Source organism: Taeniopygia guttata, chromosome 2, assembly GCF_048771995.1.
Source record: "Taeniopygia guttata chromosome 2, bTaeGut7.mat, whole genome shotgun sequence".
NCBI lineage: Eukaryota > Metazoa > Chordata > Aves > Passeriformes > Estrildidae > Taeniopygia > Taeniopygia guttata.
Genome location: NC_133026.1, coordinates 121,983,210 through 122,000,220, shown reverse-complemented (window position 1 = coordinate 122,000,220; position 17,011 = coordinate 121,983,210). Strand labels below are relative to the sequence as shown.

The 17,011-nt window shown below is 34.2% G+C and overlaps 2 long non-coding RNA genes across 3 annotated transcripts in view; one reads left to right on the top strand and one right to left on the bottom strand.

The window, feature by feature from the left end:
• The window catches only part of LOC121469379 (uncharacterized), a 34,224-nt gene extending 17,289 nt beyond the window's left edge, over nt 1–16,935 (bottom strand). The window contains exon 1 of the long non-coding RNA XR_005979368.2: nt 14,541–16,935. This is a non-coding gene — a long non-coding RNA (uncharacterized lncRNA). The remainder of the gene's footprint in view (nt 1–14,540) is intronic.
• Nucleotides 10,613–17,011, top strand: part of LOC115493927 (uncharacterized) — a 39,185-nt gene continuing 32,786 nt past the window's right edge. Inside the window, exon 1 of one of the 2 annotated variants that reach the window (XR_012054187.1) lies at nt 10,613–10,870. This is a non-coding gene — a long non-coding RNA (uncharacterized lncRNA). The remainder of the gene's footprint in view (nt 10,871–17,011) is intronic. The other variant, XR_003958930.4, reaches the window with a different exon arrangement.

Sequence of the window (17,011 nt, the reverse complement as noted above, 5' to 3'; positions counted from 1 at the left end):
ATCTCCTGTCCATTTACTAGTACACTAACTGACAAATCTAATCTATTGTCCTGTATGAAACCCCTTCACTACCCCACACTGTGACAGATTCCAGATATCTATGTAAACTATCTGTTATCTAACGCTTTGACTTAGAGCCAGGTGCAAACTGCCATCACAAATTGCATTTCCCTTCTTAAGAGAATTATTATTTCTTTCACATCATAGCAAGGAAATACAAACTGGCAGGAAATGTTCAAGATTATACTTTTAGGCCCACTTCTCTAAGGTTATAGTCTCTTGATCTTTAACAAAATGCCTGGTTTTCCCCTGTGAAAATGCTGTCTAATGTCAGGTAGTTTGAACAGACTTTCCAGGGAAGCATGATTTCTGTACAAATGTGGCAGGGTGGACCAATTAACTTGGAAACAGTAGGGATCTAACTACAAGAAGCTGTTAGTTAACCTCAGAGCTCCAAGAACAGCTGGGCAATTGTACCCAACACTGCTTGTTCGCAACAGAAGATATATCCAGGAGGACTCACACTTTTTTCCACCCTTTACCTTCCAGCCTTTCTTAAGGAACTAGTATTTGTAAAACATTTTAAAACAAACTTGTACTGATGCAGTAAGCTTAAAAGGTAACTACAGAATTTTTTTTTTTTTTTTGCATTTGTACGCTGCATTTGTTCAACTGAAACAAATGTAAATTTTGGCATAATTTTCTCTTAAGTAGCATCATAACATACCAATAATAGTAATAAACTTTGGTGTCTCTGTAAGAACAAAATATTTAGAAATTGTATTAACATCCATAGTGTTTTCCAGGTATATTACTAGGTCTTCTTGTTTCTTGGTCTATTTATTTTGATCCTTCCTTCTCAACACAGGATTTTTCCTTTCCCAGTAAACCCTCTGTGTTCTTGTCTGTTTCCACTTTGAGGATTTAGGGGACTGCTAAAGGGGATAGCCATATTTCAGTGAAATGATCCATTTTTCTTGGACTACGCTCTTGTACTTAAATATTGACACATAATTTAACCTGCCTTCAAACAATTATACCAGTTGATTCCTTCTTATTTTTCTGGAACTCCCTTTACCAACCGTTCAGAGGTAATCCACTGTTTATTTGTACATGAATATGTTGGCACCTGAGAGACAGAATACAAAGCATGTAACTGAGAAAATATTTATGAAAAGGCTGAAATGGCATATATGCTAACACTTCTTTCTATGTATAGAAAGAAGAGAACATTTTTGGAGAAGGAAACAGTATTATTTTACTTATCTCTGCAAGACACTTGAAAGCTGCAAAAATAGACAGAGAAATTCTGAGCATGAAATCGCATTTATTTATTTGCACTGAGATGTCTTCTCCTCATGTATGATACCTGAATTCAATACTTTCTGGTATTTCTCCACTTCAGACTACTTAATATTAGTTAAGGTATGAGGGTATATGTTAAAAAACCCTCTTCATTCCCCTTTAAAAAACACATTCAGTTCATATTTATATTACCTCTCTTTTTCTGCAGTTTCTGCTCTACATAACCATTTGTGAGGCACATCTTAGATACAGATTCTGTCATAAGGATTTGAGTTTCCTAAAAAAAAAAATTGAGAGATTCATCGACTTCGAATTTATCCTAACTCAGAAAACACAAGTAATGTTATAGTTAGTAGAGTTCCAGAAATCACAATAGTTGAGGTCTCAGTCAATGCTGTCTTCAGTTTGAGAATGATCTATTATGGACTGTGTCAATGATCCAGGGTGTTCTCATTGTGAATCAAAGGGTTAAAGAATCCAACATTTGGACTGCAGGCTGTCAGATCTTCAAGGGGTGTCCTCCTGAAATTACTTGTTTTATAGAACACCTGATAATTGGAGAATTAGTTGGCACTGCCAACTAATAGAAAGGTTTGAGGGGAAAAGTTAGCACTGTGAGATTGGATGGTATGGTAATGAGCCGGCACCCTGGAGTTCTCCTGTTAGAGATGCTGCTTGGACCTATGGGAACCTTGCTCTGCAAGGGTTTATTGAGAATTGGCTCTTCTTCTTCATAGCCAGAGCTGTGAAAGATGATTGCAGAGAACCAATCATGCCTGCTAGTCCAGCCATTGTATACACCTGATGCTTCTGGAAAAGAAGTTGAACAGGTGTCTAGTAATAGACTCAGAACTCAAAGGGCCTTCAGGTGTCATATCATATGGAGACCTCCTGCTGTTTGAGACCATGACTGACATAAAAGTGTTTGCCTTCTCAATATGTTTTCTTTGTTGTAAAAGAGAGATCCCCGCAGTGCTCATAAGGATAGGAGACTGGTAAAGATAACGGACATGCAAGGTATTTTACTTTTTCTATGAATTTTGTATAGCAGTGAATATGTGTTTCCCAATGTCTTTTCTTTGTGCTCTTGAACATAAGGCATACAGCTTTGAAAATGGTGAAAATGCAAATTATTTTGGGATTATTTAATCTATTTATAAAACATGTTATCAAATTTTGGTAAAGAAAAGAAAGGGATATATGCATCTCATTAACAACTTTTTTTGGCTTTGACAGATAGAGATATATCATTATCTGTTTTCCATGATATAGAATAACTTTCTCCTTTTTAAATGTCAAGATCAATACAAAGAAATTCAACTGCTGGTTATTTGACTTTTATTTTTACTTCCTTCCTATCATTAATAAAGATAAATAATTGAGTTCTTTCAAAGAACAGGAAAATAAGTACAACAGAAAGCTAAGATACAAGATCCCTTAAAAATTCTGTCTTTAATTATACCCTTATATAAAAAGCATACTGTAAATGTATACACCTTTGCATGTGTAAAATGACACAAAAATAGTGGGAAGTTGTTGGTATTAGCTTTTCCTGAAATAAAATATTCCAAAAATATTTTATCCAAATCCAACATGTTAAAGAACATGAGTTATTTCTGTTCTTAATCTACCTAAAATGAATATTAAGTCCCGTCTAGCAAGTGTCAGGCTCTCAAGTGAAGTAGGACTACCACATATCCTTTTCAAAAATCAATGTTGATTCAGATCCTGATCCTTTGATCTAAACATATCTTGAGATTAATTTCAATTGCAATGGCAAAAAGGCTTATCTACAACTAAGGATGAATTTCATAGTGTAATAATTTACATATTCAGTCTTGTTTATTATTAATTCTGAGCACAGTTTATTCAATTTGCTCCTCTTTCAGTTTAACCTTGGAGACAAAAGTAGAAGTGTAAAAAAGAGGCATATGAATAAAAACAAAAACAACACAGGATCATAAAATTTGCCAAATCAATGCTATCAAATGCCTTATCTATCTTAAAAAATTCTACTACCCTTAAATCTTCACTATTGTTCTTCTTTACAAGTACAGTACTAGATGTAAGAAGCACATATTAAATACTTTGACCATTTCTACTCTATGCATCAATGGAGTATTTAAATTTAATGTGTCCCTCTGAATGGCAGCTTGCTTCTCCTTAGTACTCAGTTACTTCCTATGAAATTAAACAATTAATAAACCAGAAGCTATATGAGTTATAAATTATTCACCCAAATGAACATTAATCAATTATAAAGAGATATAGGAATAAAAAGAAGGAAAAAAAAGACAGATCTATCCTTTTAATATTAAATGTAGTCTAGCCAAAATCTCTTTAAACAGATGTAAATTGTGTTACAGCAATGCAAGAAATGCTATATTATGGCTATTTATGTTAATATATATCTATATGAATAGAAAAGGGAAGTGAAATTGCCCTAAATTATTGGTTTTATCAGTATTTAACAATCTTATATTTTATATGCATGCAGACATTAAAATACAGTCTTAAACTTTCCCAAGTTATTTAGAAAATATTCAGCGTCCAAACAAACAGCAAATTATTTTTGACACGTAGGAAAAAGTGAAATGATGGGCAGAGTCAAATTTTGGCTTAGCTACGACATGCAAAGAGATATGTGAGAAGCAAAGAACTGTTCTTATTTCTTGATTTAAGTTAGATTTATTCCAGATGCAGGCATTTTTTGTCAGAAGGAGACCAGAACTCTTCATTTGCAGAAGTTCTTTGGCAATGATGTGTGCAGTCATTTATAGGAACTTTGGAAAAAATACATATCAATATATCAATTTGGTTGGGTTTTTTTGGGTTTTTTTGGTTTTTTGTTGGTTTTTTTTTGTAATTGAAGAACCAGAGTGATACCACAACACAGTAGATACAACAATAAGATCAAAAAAGGCAGGAAGAGATACCCTCTATCTAGCAGTGAAAGACTTATTATGAAGCAAGATGAGCCATAATTCTTTAATTTTCTATCTCATTCTGCATACTTTATTTGTGCTATCTATGTAAATTTTAAGCTCTTCCATATAAAACTGTCACCTTCTTAATACTGGTACAATGCAAAACTCAGTCTTTTGGGACTTAAAAAAGGTAAGTAAAACATTACTTGCAGCCCTCCAACAAAAAAAAAAAAATTTAATAGGATCAAATCTTATCCTGTGAATATATAACTTTGTTCCATGTTAAAATTTTCACTCAAGTACAGATTCCAAATCTCTGCATAGAGAAACACTACTTTTCATATCACTCCAGCATTAACCTCTGCCAAAGACAAGAGTGTAATTCATCATTTTTCACAATGTCCTGAGACACTACAAAGGCAACTCCTGTTTTTATTTGTAAACTTAACTTTTTCTTATTTTCAAATACCCTACATCAGATTACCCAATCCTAGCCAGCAAAAAGAACAGGAAAAAAATGTCATTGTAAATTCACATTTGTCTTTAGGTGGAAAAGATGCAGAAAACCTGCAATCTATAAAAGATACGCAGGCCAACTCCTGACAATTTGTTTCATTAATCATTCTTATTCAGGTCTACATTATCCCATTTTACCTGTGTTGTTTTATGGATTAATTTAACTAATCCTTACTGCTTGAACTCAAGATTGTGAGAAAACCCCTGGAAATTCTCAAGACTAAACCCTAGGCCAAGGCCTTTGAAGCAAACTAAATTTTCAGGAATTTTTTTAGCTGATGTAGGGATTGCTATGCATGTAATAAGAGGGAGAGGGCATCAGTCTACAGTTAGCACAGGAAATTCAGCTCCCCTCTCTGGACAGCATGGACATACTGGACAGAGTCCAGCAAAGAGTCACAGCGAAGAACAAGGGACTGGAGCATTGATCCTGTGAGGAGAGGTTGAGGGCACTGGCTACCTGGAAACTACCCAGTCCCTGATATCATCAGGGAGAAGGCTCAGGAGGATCCTAACAATATGTATAAATATTTGATAGAAGGGAACAGAGAAAATTAACAAAATGGAACTAGCCTCTTAGTCAAAATCATTGACAGGGAAGCCCAAATACTCTGTAATTCTAGGGTATTACAATTTCAAAAACCTTTCAGTTTAGCAACAGGATTTAAATTCTACTTAGTCTCATGTTCCTTGCAGTATGAACACTTACTATGAATATTAACAAAAACATATAGTTGGCATCAAGATAATAATAAATATTCTTGCAACTTGTGGATAATATAGTTCAAATTTCTCTAGTGTGGGAAATATTATTCAAAATTAATAACCTTCCAACTAGAGCATAATAACATTATTGACATTGAATAACAAAAATCCTGTTCAGATCAACTAAAAACTGAACAGAAGTAGCCAAAATCAATATAACTCTGTTTCAGTAAGCTTCAGCCAAACCAAATTTTTACTGTTTTTTGAGGCCTAGAATCACAAAATCAGAGCATATGCTGAATTGGAAGGAACCTATCAGGATCATCAACTCCAGTTCTTGGCTCTGCACAAAAGACCCATGCCATGTGCTTGTTTCTAAATGTTTCTATTCTTCTTTGTTTTTTCTAAAAAATCTAAAAAAAAAAAATCTAGAGGGCAATTAGAGATGAATGCACAAACACATCCCTCGAACTGTACCAAACTCACGCAAAAAAAGTAAAGGGGTTTTCCATACTGCAGTATTGTTGATGTGTCAGAGTGAAATTCTTTAGCTGTATACTCATCCATGGTGAAAAGTGAGAGAGAAAAAAATTATCAATAATAGTATTTGTTGTGTCCTGTTTCCATTGTCATGCCCAGCAGAACCTTAAAGGCATTTTTTTATACATACCACTAATCAGAACAGAAAACAGCTCCTCCCAGTTTTGTATCATCTGTGAACTTGCTCAGCATCTCTTCCAGTCCTGTGTCTGAATCATTTATGAAGATGTTGAAGAGCACAGGGCTGAGAAGTCCTGCAGAACCCCACCAGTGCCACCTCCCTAGTCTGATATCATTCCATTCACTATATTCCTTTGTGCCTGAGCCAGTTGTTAAACCACCCAGTTAATAAACTCATCCCATGATGTGTTTATCCAGCTGTGGGTTGGATATTTGGTGAGCTTGTTCACTTTTCTTCATAGTCCAAAAGCTTCCAAAGAAAATTAGCATCTAGAAATAATCATAGAAATATGCAAAAAACAATACAGTATGAAATATATTTTCTAGAAGGCAGCATGTAAGAAAGAGAAAGAAAATGGCAAAAGACAGAAAAGTTAAGGATAGGTCACAAAAATTATACATAATCAATGCTTTCATGAATTGCAATTCTGTCTGTTTCTTGCCCACCAGTATTCCTTACACATAAATGAACTGTATATGAATAGGAATGTATATGGATAAACACTGAAAAGTAGGGTGGAAGAAATTTTCAGTGGAAGCCATGTAGAAACAAAGATTCAACTAGTAATATCTAAATACTGGCTACCCAGATTTCATAGTCCTCTTGATGTAAGATTCCTTGGAAAACATACTTCTTTCCAGTTTTCGTACAAACTTAGAACAGTCTGTAAAAACCCCCCAAAAATCTGAAATTTATAAGATCTCACATATTTTCTGTAACTGTGAAGTGATAACACATGCACACAAATAAAAATATAAATATTTAAAGAACTATTTATATGGTCCCTGTCAAAAACTGACTTACATTCTGGCATGGATTTTCTTTATGAGAGAAAATAGTATATTATATAAGTCTGATTAAAGGAAAAAAAGACATTAAGCATTAACTTCTATGCTGTGAAAAGCAGAAGAACCTACTAAAAATAAAAATAATTAGTCAAAAAAAAACCTGTTTAGATGTAGCACATAGATTCCCTATTAACTTAAAACTGCAGTAGATGATAATAAGAGATTGAGAAAAAAAAAGTAATTGTAATGTAATAGTGCTGACTAGAAATATTCGCTTTGTAGAGAAAGTGATAACAAAAACTTGTATGATTATGAGATTTGGATATAGGAAATGTATAATGAAAAGCTCACCTACATGCAGGAAGGAATAAGGAGGAGTCTAACACAAACAGAGTACAAATCAAGAACAACCTAACTGTAAAATAGTCTTCCGTGGTAAAACCTGAAACAACAACATTAACCCTAATCTTAAGCACATTTTGTTAATTTAACTTTTCAGTATTGTGAAGTCTTGGTGAATTTTCTACTTTGTTTTTCAGCAGGAAGTCTGGAAGGCATCAGATTAGCTATGTACTGAGAGTTCAGATGGCAAAGTATTGAAGCTCAGGTGCTCCAGTTCAAAAAAGAAAACAAGAAAACAAGTGGACAAGGCTTAATAATGTCATTGACTAAAATACTGGTTTGCAAGAGCATGAGTGGTTTTTTACTGCTTTTCTTCCATGAAGAATTCTTTGAAGGGCAGAGAAGGCAGGAATAGAGGATTTTCACTTACAACAATAATTAAATTAAACCTAATCAAACCATTTTATTATTTTCTGCTGAAGGCCAATATATTTAGCATCTTCTTCCATGCATAATAAATTACATTAGCTCTAGGCATTTTCAGCATGTTGATTTGCTAAAGATGTTCATATATATTCAGTGATATTCTTTGTAATATCCAGGTAAATATAACAAGAGGAGTCTTTTTTGTTTTGACAGGAAATAAAGCATTAAGTTAATTTGATTTATTTAAAATGTAAAAATTATAAATCTACCTACTGAGACATCTTTTAACCGTGAAACTTTGGTAAGGGCATTCCTACTTGTAGCAGCCATGTCATTCCTTGCTGCAGTTGCAACATCAGAGGCTCAACACCAACCTTCATGTTTTCTCTGATTTCTTTATGAATCATAATCGCCTCAAAAAAGGAAAAAATCAACAAAACAACCAAAACAAATAAAACCAACCAACCAAAGAACCAACTCGAAGTTTGGCAGTAAGGTTCCACTTGTAATTTTAAAAAAACCAAATTGACCAATGACCACAGGTTTAGAAAGCAGCCATATTGCACACATTTCAGTTATGTGGTGAACTATTAGAAGATTATATCAAATTGCACAGATTGCAGTATTTAAATACCTTGCATCAATAGTATATGTGTTAGTCATAAAAAATATATTATTAGAATAATATCATTACATATTGGGAATATCTTGAATATAAACAGTGGATGAAGTACAAATGTTTCTGCTGACTACACACACAACCAAGTATAAAATACCCATAGTACTATTTTCTTCTGTGAAGAAAGCATTACATTCATATAAACAATTCCCAAATAATATAAAAAAAATTTCAACTGCAAATTGTACCCAGCATATTAAAAATTTCTTTTACAGTAAAGCTTGAAAATAACTATATCTCCTCCTCAGTTTGTTCTAATTCCCCCTCTTGTGTGGAAGCCTTGAAAATCCCATCTACTGTTTCTGAGATTAACCAAAACAAATTTTACCATCTTTTTACTGTGCAATTCAGACCTGCTGAATGTTCAAGTAACTTAGATTCCAAAACTACAAAAGATATATTGAAAATCTTATTTCTGGCCTTCATTCAGGAGATTTATATCATGTCTGATATAATATATATATAAATATATATATAAATAATATATATAATATATATAATAAAAAAATAAATACTCTTCAGTATTTTTAACAATTAGGCTGGTTAATTAAAAAATTTTCAGAGATGGGTTGCATTTTAGTGCATGCATCGTGACCTATAGCAATGTTTGTTTTCTAGAGTGTTAGTCAAGTCTGTGGAACAGTATGAAAAGGGAATAAAAACTGATATTCTATACATTTGAAAAAGTAAGGCACTAAAAACTTACAGTGAAACTGAGGTACATTTTTCTTGAAGAGAAATTTTCCTGTACCTTTGCACAAATATATGTGACAAAAATGCATTTTATTTGATGCTTGGAGATTTTTATGCCTTCGTCCTGGATTGTAACTGAGCCTTAATTGAGTATATCACAAGTTTTGGATTTAGAATCTATATAAAACCATATCTGGAATGGTATTACTTGATAGCTTCTTAAACCAGCCTACAGCCCAAACATGCTTAATGGGGGTCTAAATGGGAAAGTAAAAAGATTAACTAAATCAGTATGTAGCAACATGATCATAATAGAGATTTCTCATCAACTTTCCATTTATTTTATATTAACATCTGAAAAAGCTATTTAAACATTAAAATTAATAAATCATAAAACAATAGAAATGCTTCATACAAAATAGTTTTATTTGAATCACAACTACCCACAATAGCTATGAATATCCCCATTCAAATTGCTACCATGAATACTGTATAAAATGAGAATAAACTAAAAGTAAAATTAGAATACTCCTTTATAAATTACTATATGTCAAGCTAACAAATGGTAGACTTGTCATATTGAACAACTAAATGTCTAAATGATCATTCAGCACTCATAGTGTAGGGAAAAAAACACTAGCTTTGTTGGCTATAAAGCAGTTGCTCGATTTTTCATACTGTCATTCTGCTCTATTAGCAAAGCCTAACACAATTAGGTATGAATATGCAGTAATAACATGCAAATTGTTCCCTCTCAATTGCCCCAAGGCAGCCGTCTCAGCCTTTCAAAGCTTGATTTCTTCTACATCATTACAGGCTTGGCATAATTCATCAGAATAAAAAAATACCTCAGCCTTATTGCATGTGGCCAGCTAGTAAAATCATCAGTAGTTGTTAACCATTCTCCCTCAATAGGTTTGTTAGCAACGCTGTCCCCAGCTCCCTGCCACTTCTGCACTTGTACATGTTTCCCTTGGGTAATGTTAGACACTACATTTGAGCCTGCCAGAACAATTAACCCTACTGTTAATTAGAATGAAATGTCAGGCGCACAGATGGTACAAGCTGGCACCCTGCCATCCCGCCAACTGCTGCTGAAAGCAGCTACCCCACTGCTGACAGCTGTTCAGCTATGTCCCAAACCAGCAGATGTCAAAACTTTCCAGCTGAGGAAAGTGAAAAAAAAGCAGTGATGGGTGTTTCTAGTCCCAGCAGTAATGATCACTGTTTTACTGTTATTGTATCTATTACCTGTTGTCATATTGTACCCATCAAGTGGAGGCATCAAGCAGCAAGATGCAAATTAAAAATGATACCCGAAGTGAATAAATATAAAACTGCTTTCCAACCTAATTCTATACAACTGTAAAAAGAATGGGAGAAAAATATATCTATATGATTTCTTTAGAAACTATGTTTTGTCAATTCAGTCTTTATTTTAAACAAAGTTGTATGATGATACATTGTGTTAAAAGTATTACTCCAGATATTTGTACACTGGAGTAAGACAGTCCAGCATGTAGAAAACTGCAAAATCTTAGTAGCATGAGCAATTTTCATACTTTATTTTTCTTATGTCAATTTGATTGAAATTTCTTAACATTATGAGACATCACGAAACACAAATACAGTGCTACTACAAGTCAGAAGATAGCCTAATCCTCTCACTGTCTAGGCATTCAATATTCTCCATAACCAGCTTAAGCTGATATGTGTAAAGGAAGGATTCCAGAAGATTTTTCTGGTGTGAATCAGGATCCTTATTCTGGTAACTATGCTTTGTTTGTTTAAATTCCTCTTTGATTTTAGAAAATATGCTTTGGTTTTCAGATTTTTGTATTTGAAAATTTTAGTGGGAAGACAGATACATTTCTGCAGTGTGAAAAATTCTCTATGTTCTTCATAGCTGCATAAAGATGGAATGAATGGTTTCTTTAGTATTCCTTTAAAAGATCCTATTATGCAACTTTTGGCAATCAAAATATAAATCCTGTGTTTTACAAAAAATATTAGAGATTTTTTTTTTTTCTTATGTACTGTCTTAATTGAATTAACTGTTCAGCAAGAAGATAAGATTATGTTCTTATGTAACAAAGACTATCATGGGAGCCTGAATAAAAAAGAAAGGGATCACATAATTTAACAAACATATTGAGAATATATTTGGTTTTATTGTATTATTGTAATATCTGTGAAAATGACACTGTGAATTAGAAAGTTTGCATTAAATACTTTGGCTTTCTTAAGAAATTTTGAGAAATAAGTTTTTGAAAAGATACCTCTGGTTAGAACAAATTAAAGACAATTGAAAAATTACTAAATAACGAATATGTGTTAAACTTCGTGAGATCTGCCTGTTTTTTTGTTTTTTCTGAAAACATTTTTCATATACTACTGTATACATTCCCTCTCAAATATATCGGTTTTGAATCTGCCTCATCTCTTCGTGAGACAGGCATATGGTAATGTGTGAAATTTATATTTAGCATAGATCTCTAGTGTTAAATTATTATGCATTTGACTTAGACTTGTTTGGTTTCATATATACTCTCAGTTTATGTGCTGTTAATAAATTAATTACTTCCGTATTCTATTATTAGTTTGGCTTTGATTTAGATTAGGGTTTTTTCCCACATGTAGGTAGTTAAAATACTAACTTTACAATGGAGTATCTTAAGAAATAGACATTACTAATATTTACAACATCAAACTGCTAATGGTTCATTGCACTCCTGCTGTGCACTAGAAAGAAATGTTTTTACTAAAAATTTTCATTTAAAATAATAATATTGAAAATATAATATGTTATATTTTAATATAATATGAATATAATAAAGTAATGTATCTAAATAAAAGATATTAATTTTTCTATTTTGATATTATAATATATTGTGGTTTATATTACATGAATATAAAATATAATAATAGTTAAAAGAAATTATCATATTTTGATTTGCTAAGTGCAGCAAAATCATAGTTTGCTTAGAGCATACTTGGTCATCTTCTGTGCTGATGAAAACCTATATATGCTATGGTTTCAGAGGGCTGAGACTGCTCATTGCAGTAGGCAGAGCTTGATATGAACACTTAGACCAGAATCTTGCCAGATATCACTTCTAGCTTTATAAACAATTCATAACTGTCAGGGATAAACTACCCAGAGGAATTTAAAAGAACAACAGACACAGTTGTCTTCAATGACCATAGAAACATTTAAATCTGAGGATAACTATCAGCCCACCTCAGCCTTGCCAAAGAATGTAACTGGATACAAGACTCTTGACCCACTTCCCTTTCTCAGGTCAGGGAGCTTTACTGAGTTATTGCCTGTGCTTGATATGCTGAGGAAAGATGTTTGTTGGAGGCTTCAAGTATTATTTTGAGGAGTATATTGCATCTTTTGAGAATATAAGAAGAGAGCTTAGGAAAACCATTCTTGTTTCTATTTGTCTAGATGTAGGAAGGATTTGTGAGGAGTCCTTGCTGACATGGTGTGTGTGGTGCATGTAGGTAGCTGCCACTCTGGTCGCAAAGGCCCATATGGCATTTGTTGTGTTGAACTAGAAGAAATTTCAATGTGAATGTTCTTTGGCAGCTTCCAACACATATTTTGCTAGTAAAGGAGCAGTGACTCTCCCATGAGCTTGGGGTGGGCACCCACTTAGTGACTTGCTGCCCTCAAGCCTGGGCTCTCTGCAAGACCACAACCCTGCAGTAGCGCAGGGCCAAGCTGAAAGTCAGTGAGGTCCTGGGCTGTTCTCTCCGGGCAAGTGGCACTCAGTATAGCCTGCAGCAGCAGCCACAATACCTACTAACAAATATATAAAATCAATTGCTAAAAATTACCTAAGGCCATGTGACAGGCATCATACAGAGCTATGAATGATGTATATGGCCCCTGTGCATTTAAGGATGACTTTGAGGACACAAGCAGCAAAGAGAGAGCAGTGGCAGGTCTGTAGCATGGCACTGCAGATCTTTATAAACAGGCACCTGTCGTGGATTCACTTCAAATCAATAGCTAGCTGATTGGGAAGACTCTGTTCCACAGAGACAAGCACCACCATTTTTGTGAGGTTGTGCCAAAGTATTTACAATGGATTTCAGCAGAAGATTTTGAAGAAGGCAAGGGCTACCAACTACAGTTATTCCTGAAAGATATCACTTAATACTTCACCAAGTAGGGTTTGCATTACTGTAAATCCCCCCTCTACGTGTACAGTTACCTAATTCTTGGCTTCAAAACTCAAAGGAAGCTGAGGCAAAGGACCATGAAGTAAAGGTACACAGGAGCTGTGGCTCCTTAAGGGCACAATGCCTCCTTTAAGCTGCTTTTGTCTGAAACCATTTGTCTGAGTAAGATATTCCCATAGGGTCTCTGACACCATTTGCTGTGGTGCAGAAGCACCAGAAGCAGCAGAAAGAACATAGAGCCCTTGTTGCTAAAAGCACTGGAGAGTTCCCATGGGTGTGCAGGGGGTGCAGCTACATTGGAAGATGTTACGTTATCATGCATGCATGCATGGAATAGGCAGGAGTGGGGACAAGGCAAGCTCACTGTGCTACAGCAGTAGGGCACCATCACAGTTTGCTCCTCATGACACACGTGGGAGCCTGCTCCATAGCATGATGGCATCAACACTGCCAGAGCAAGACCTAAGTTGTTTCCTGAGCAAAGCACAAGTCGGCCATGAGCATGAAAAGTGTTTGTTCTTATTCACTTGGGGTCTTCCTTTCTCCAGCAAACAATATTTTATATACTATAAGGAAGTTGCCTTTTTTGTCTAGACTGAATTGAAAGACCAATACAAGCTCTAACTAGCTCCACATTTCAGACAAAAAAGGAATCTGAAGAATTTTAGAAGGTCTGTGCAAAGGTGGGATAACAGCAGACTAGATTTAATTGGTTGGTTCTTGTTACAAATTAAGTGTTATAGAATTAAATTAATGTTTTGAATTACTTCTAAGACTTTCTTTGATAGCAGATTAATTTGAGTACACCTGAGACAACATAATAGACAAACAGTGAAGACTTTTTACTGCTTCATACACATAAGAATGACATGGACAGATGATGCTGATTAAAGGGTCAGGCTGAAGGTTCCTTTTTAATAGAAGTATGTTTCCAAATACAATACTTTTTACATCCCATGAACAGGAAACACTAGAATCCCTTGTCAACCTCCCTAAGAAGGTTAGCTGGACAAACACCTAGTCACAGGATCCAAAGGCTTTTCCTAAAATTCAGGGTCTATCTGCAAATTATCATGCCCTCAGTCATGGTTTGTCTTGCATAAGAACTCTCAGATGGGGTTGAGTTATTCAGAGGCACAGAAACTAACTCTCTAAAACACTTGTTGCTGTTGATCAGTAATTTCTCACCTAGCTTCTGTAAGCAAGGAGGGAGCAGCACTGACTAATTTTGGTACAGCTCTTACCGCTTTTTCTCATCCTTTCTTCTCTTCATCTTGAAATTTCTTATTTACCCAGGAAGGAAGGTATTCCGCAAAAACAAAATATACCTGGTAAATGAAATAAAAAATGAGGCTGAAACTATTGTAACTATATAAGAATCCTCACAGAAGGTTCAAGATTTAAGCCAGTGAAATAAGATTTCATAGATGGAAAGAAATAATGCTATATGAAAGAAGGAATTTAAGTAAAACCCTTTTTTTAAAAAAACTCTCAGAAATTTTTCTTCTTTATATCCCGGGGGAAAATGTATTAAAAATCTAAAACAAAACAAAAAAACAACAAAGAAGATAGCATCAAAGTCAGTAGCTTTTTTTCTACAGAATTACTTTAAGGAAAACTCAAAGTTCAAAATTAGACATTAAACCTTACCTAAAGAGTAATAATGCGGTATCATACATACATTTTGGCTAACAGATAGTCTAGTAAAACTAAAGTCAAGGGTTACTGTCACCTTCTGTTGGGCCAAGATTCAACAAAAATGTACATGAGATTTCTTTTTATTCTGTTTCTCTCATATAAGAAGAAAGACATAGTGGAGCACTTACCACTAACGGAGAGAGACACCACATTTTAAACTAGTTGATTTCTCAACTTTGGTAAATGAAGGACAAAAAATTGATTTGAAAAACCCAGCAGAAGTGTCTTCCCCCTCCCTTGCTGCTAAGAAAGGTACTTGAACTCGTGCCATCTCACAAACAACTGTCAGATGTTTCAAACCCACACAGCTCCTCAGGGCATTCAACACTTTTATATGAATCAAGGACATTGGTTATGTGCTTTGGATCAGAGGGCTGATAATATGCATAGTGAATGCATCTCAGACATAAAGGATCTCATTTATGTTTGCAGGGTATACTGCTTCAAGCACAAAACAAAGTATGTTCTCTGGGATTCAAGCTGTATATACTCTCCCATGTCTAGTCTGTTGTTGCAATGTATGTTCACAATATCTGAGAACCACACGTAGTCCTTGCCATAATGAAATTTCTGATCAATACGTCCTCTACCACATTTATGTTACTATACATTATTTTCAAGCTTCTGTTCAGATCTCATCCAAAGACTAAAATTTTTAAACACTGTAGGCAATGGTATTCAGTTAAAAATATTCTATTAACAATTACTGATTTTACTAAAACTGACAATTAGTGAATTAGTGAATAGACAAATAGTGAAACAATCTAGTGAAAAAAACTCACAGGCTTTAAGTGTCTCAGATAAACCACTTAAAAGACCATTAAAAAGGTAAACTATTTTAACAGATTTTATTCTCTCTGTACAGTACATGAGTACATATTCTGAACACGAATTCTTCTGTCTACAAGCTCAAGGAAAAAATGAAATTTCAATGGCTACTATCAATTTAAGTCTACATTAATCCTCTAGATTTTCTTCAAGTACTTGTTTAAATTAGAGTTGACACCTATTTCAAATCATGCCTTTCTGAAATCCTTATTAATAAGTCACCACTATTTTAAAATATTCATCATCAAAATTAGGTCAGATGATTAAGGGATTATTCCTACAAAGCCTGAAATTTAGAGTGTCTGAACACCCATATTTTCAGTGACTTAAGTGGAAGAGGTACTTCCTCAAAAGCTGCATGATTATGTTTAGACCTTGGAGACATAAGACTCCGAGCTCTATTTCCTCATATTTACTTATTTACATTTAAAAATTTTTGTATTGACCATTAGGATGATTTAGTTAGATATTGGGTTTTTATGATTTATTTTTCTTTACTCATCAGGATTCTCTTAACTTTTTGATCTAAAGTATCCTCAAGGTGTGAAAAACAAAGGACTGAATTCTCTTGCATCTTGTATTCTCTTCAACATCACACTGTGCGTGGATGGGAGTGTGTGGGGGAAGAGGGGAGAGAAAAGGACAGGGACCCCACTATTTGTGTGTCTGTGTCCCAGCAAAATATAATCCAAGTAAAAAAAAACCCAGAAAGCCAAATCCAAACAAAAATAATAATAATTTTAAAACCACACAAACAAAAACCCCAAACAACAACTAAATATGAAAGCAAGTAGTGCTTTCTTAGTGACAAAATAAACATAATTGCTGCAAAATAAATAGTGTAAGGCTGGCAAAATAATACTCTGATATGGATAACACTTGTCATTACTAGAGTTACTACATTTTGCAAATATCATATGCTTTACGAAGAATCTAAGGGGAATCTACGCGGACTTTTTTAAAGTATGCCTGTTAAAAAAATACATTAATTTATATTTTAAACTTAAACATGCAAACATTTTTCTCTGAGCAGTATTTTTGCCAAAAATAAGAATATGGCATACTTCTTCCTGTCTTGTCACTTTTTTTCTACTTTTTTCTTTAAGCCAAAAGGATTTCCACAATTCTTTTGCTTTGCAGCTACAAGATCCTGAATTCTCTAATAATATCCCCTTCCCAGTAGCCATTT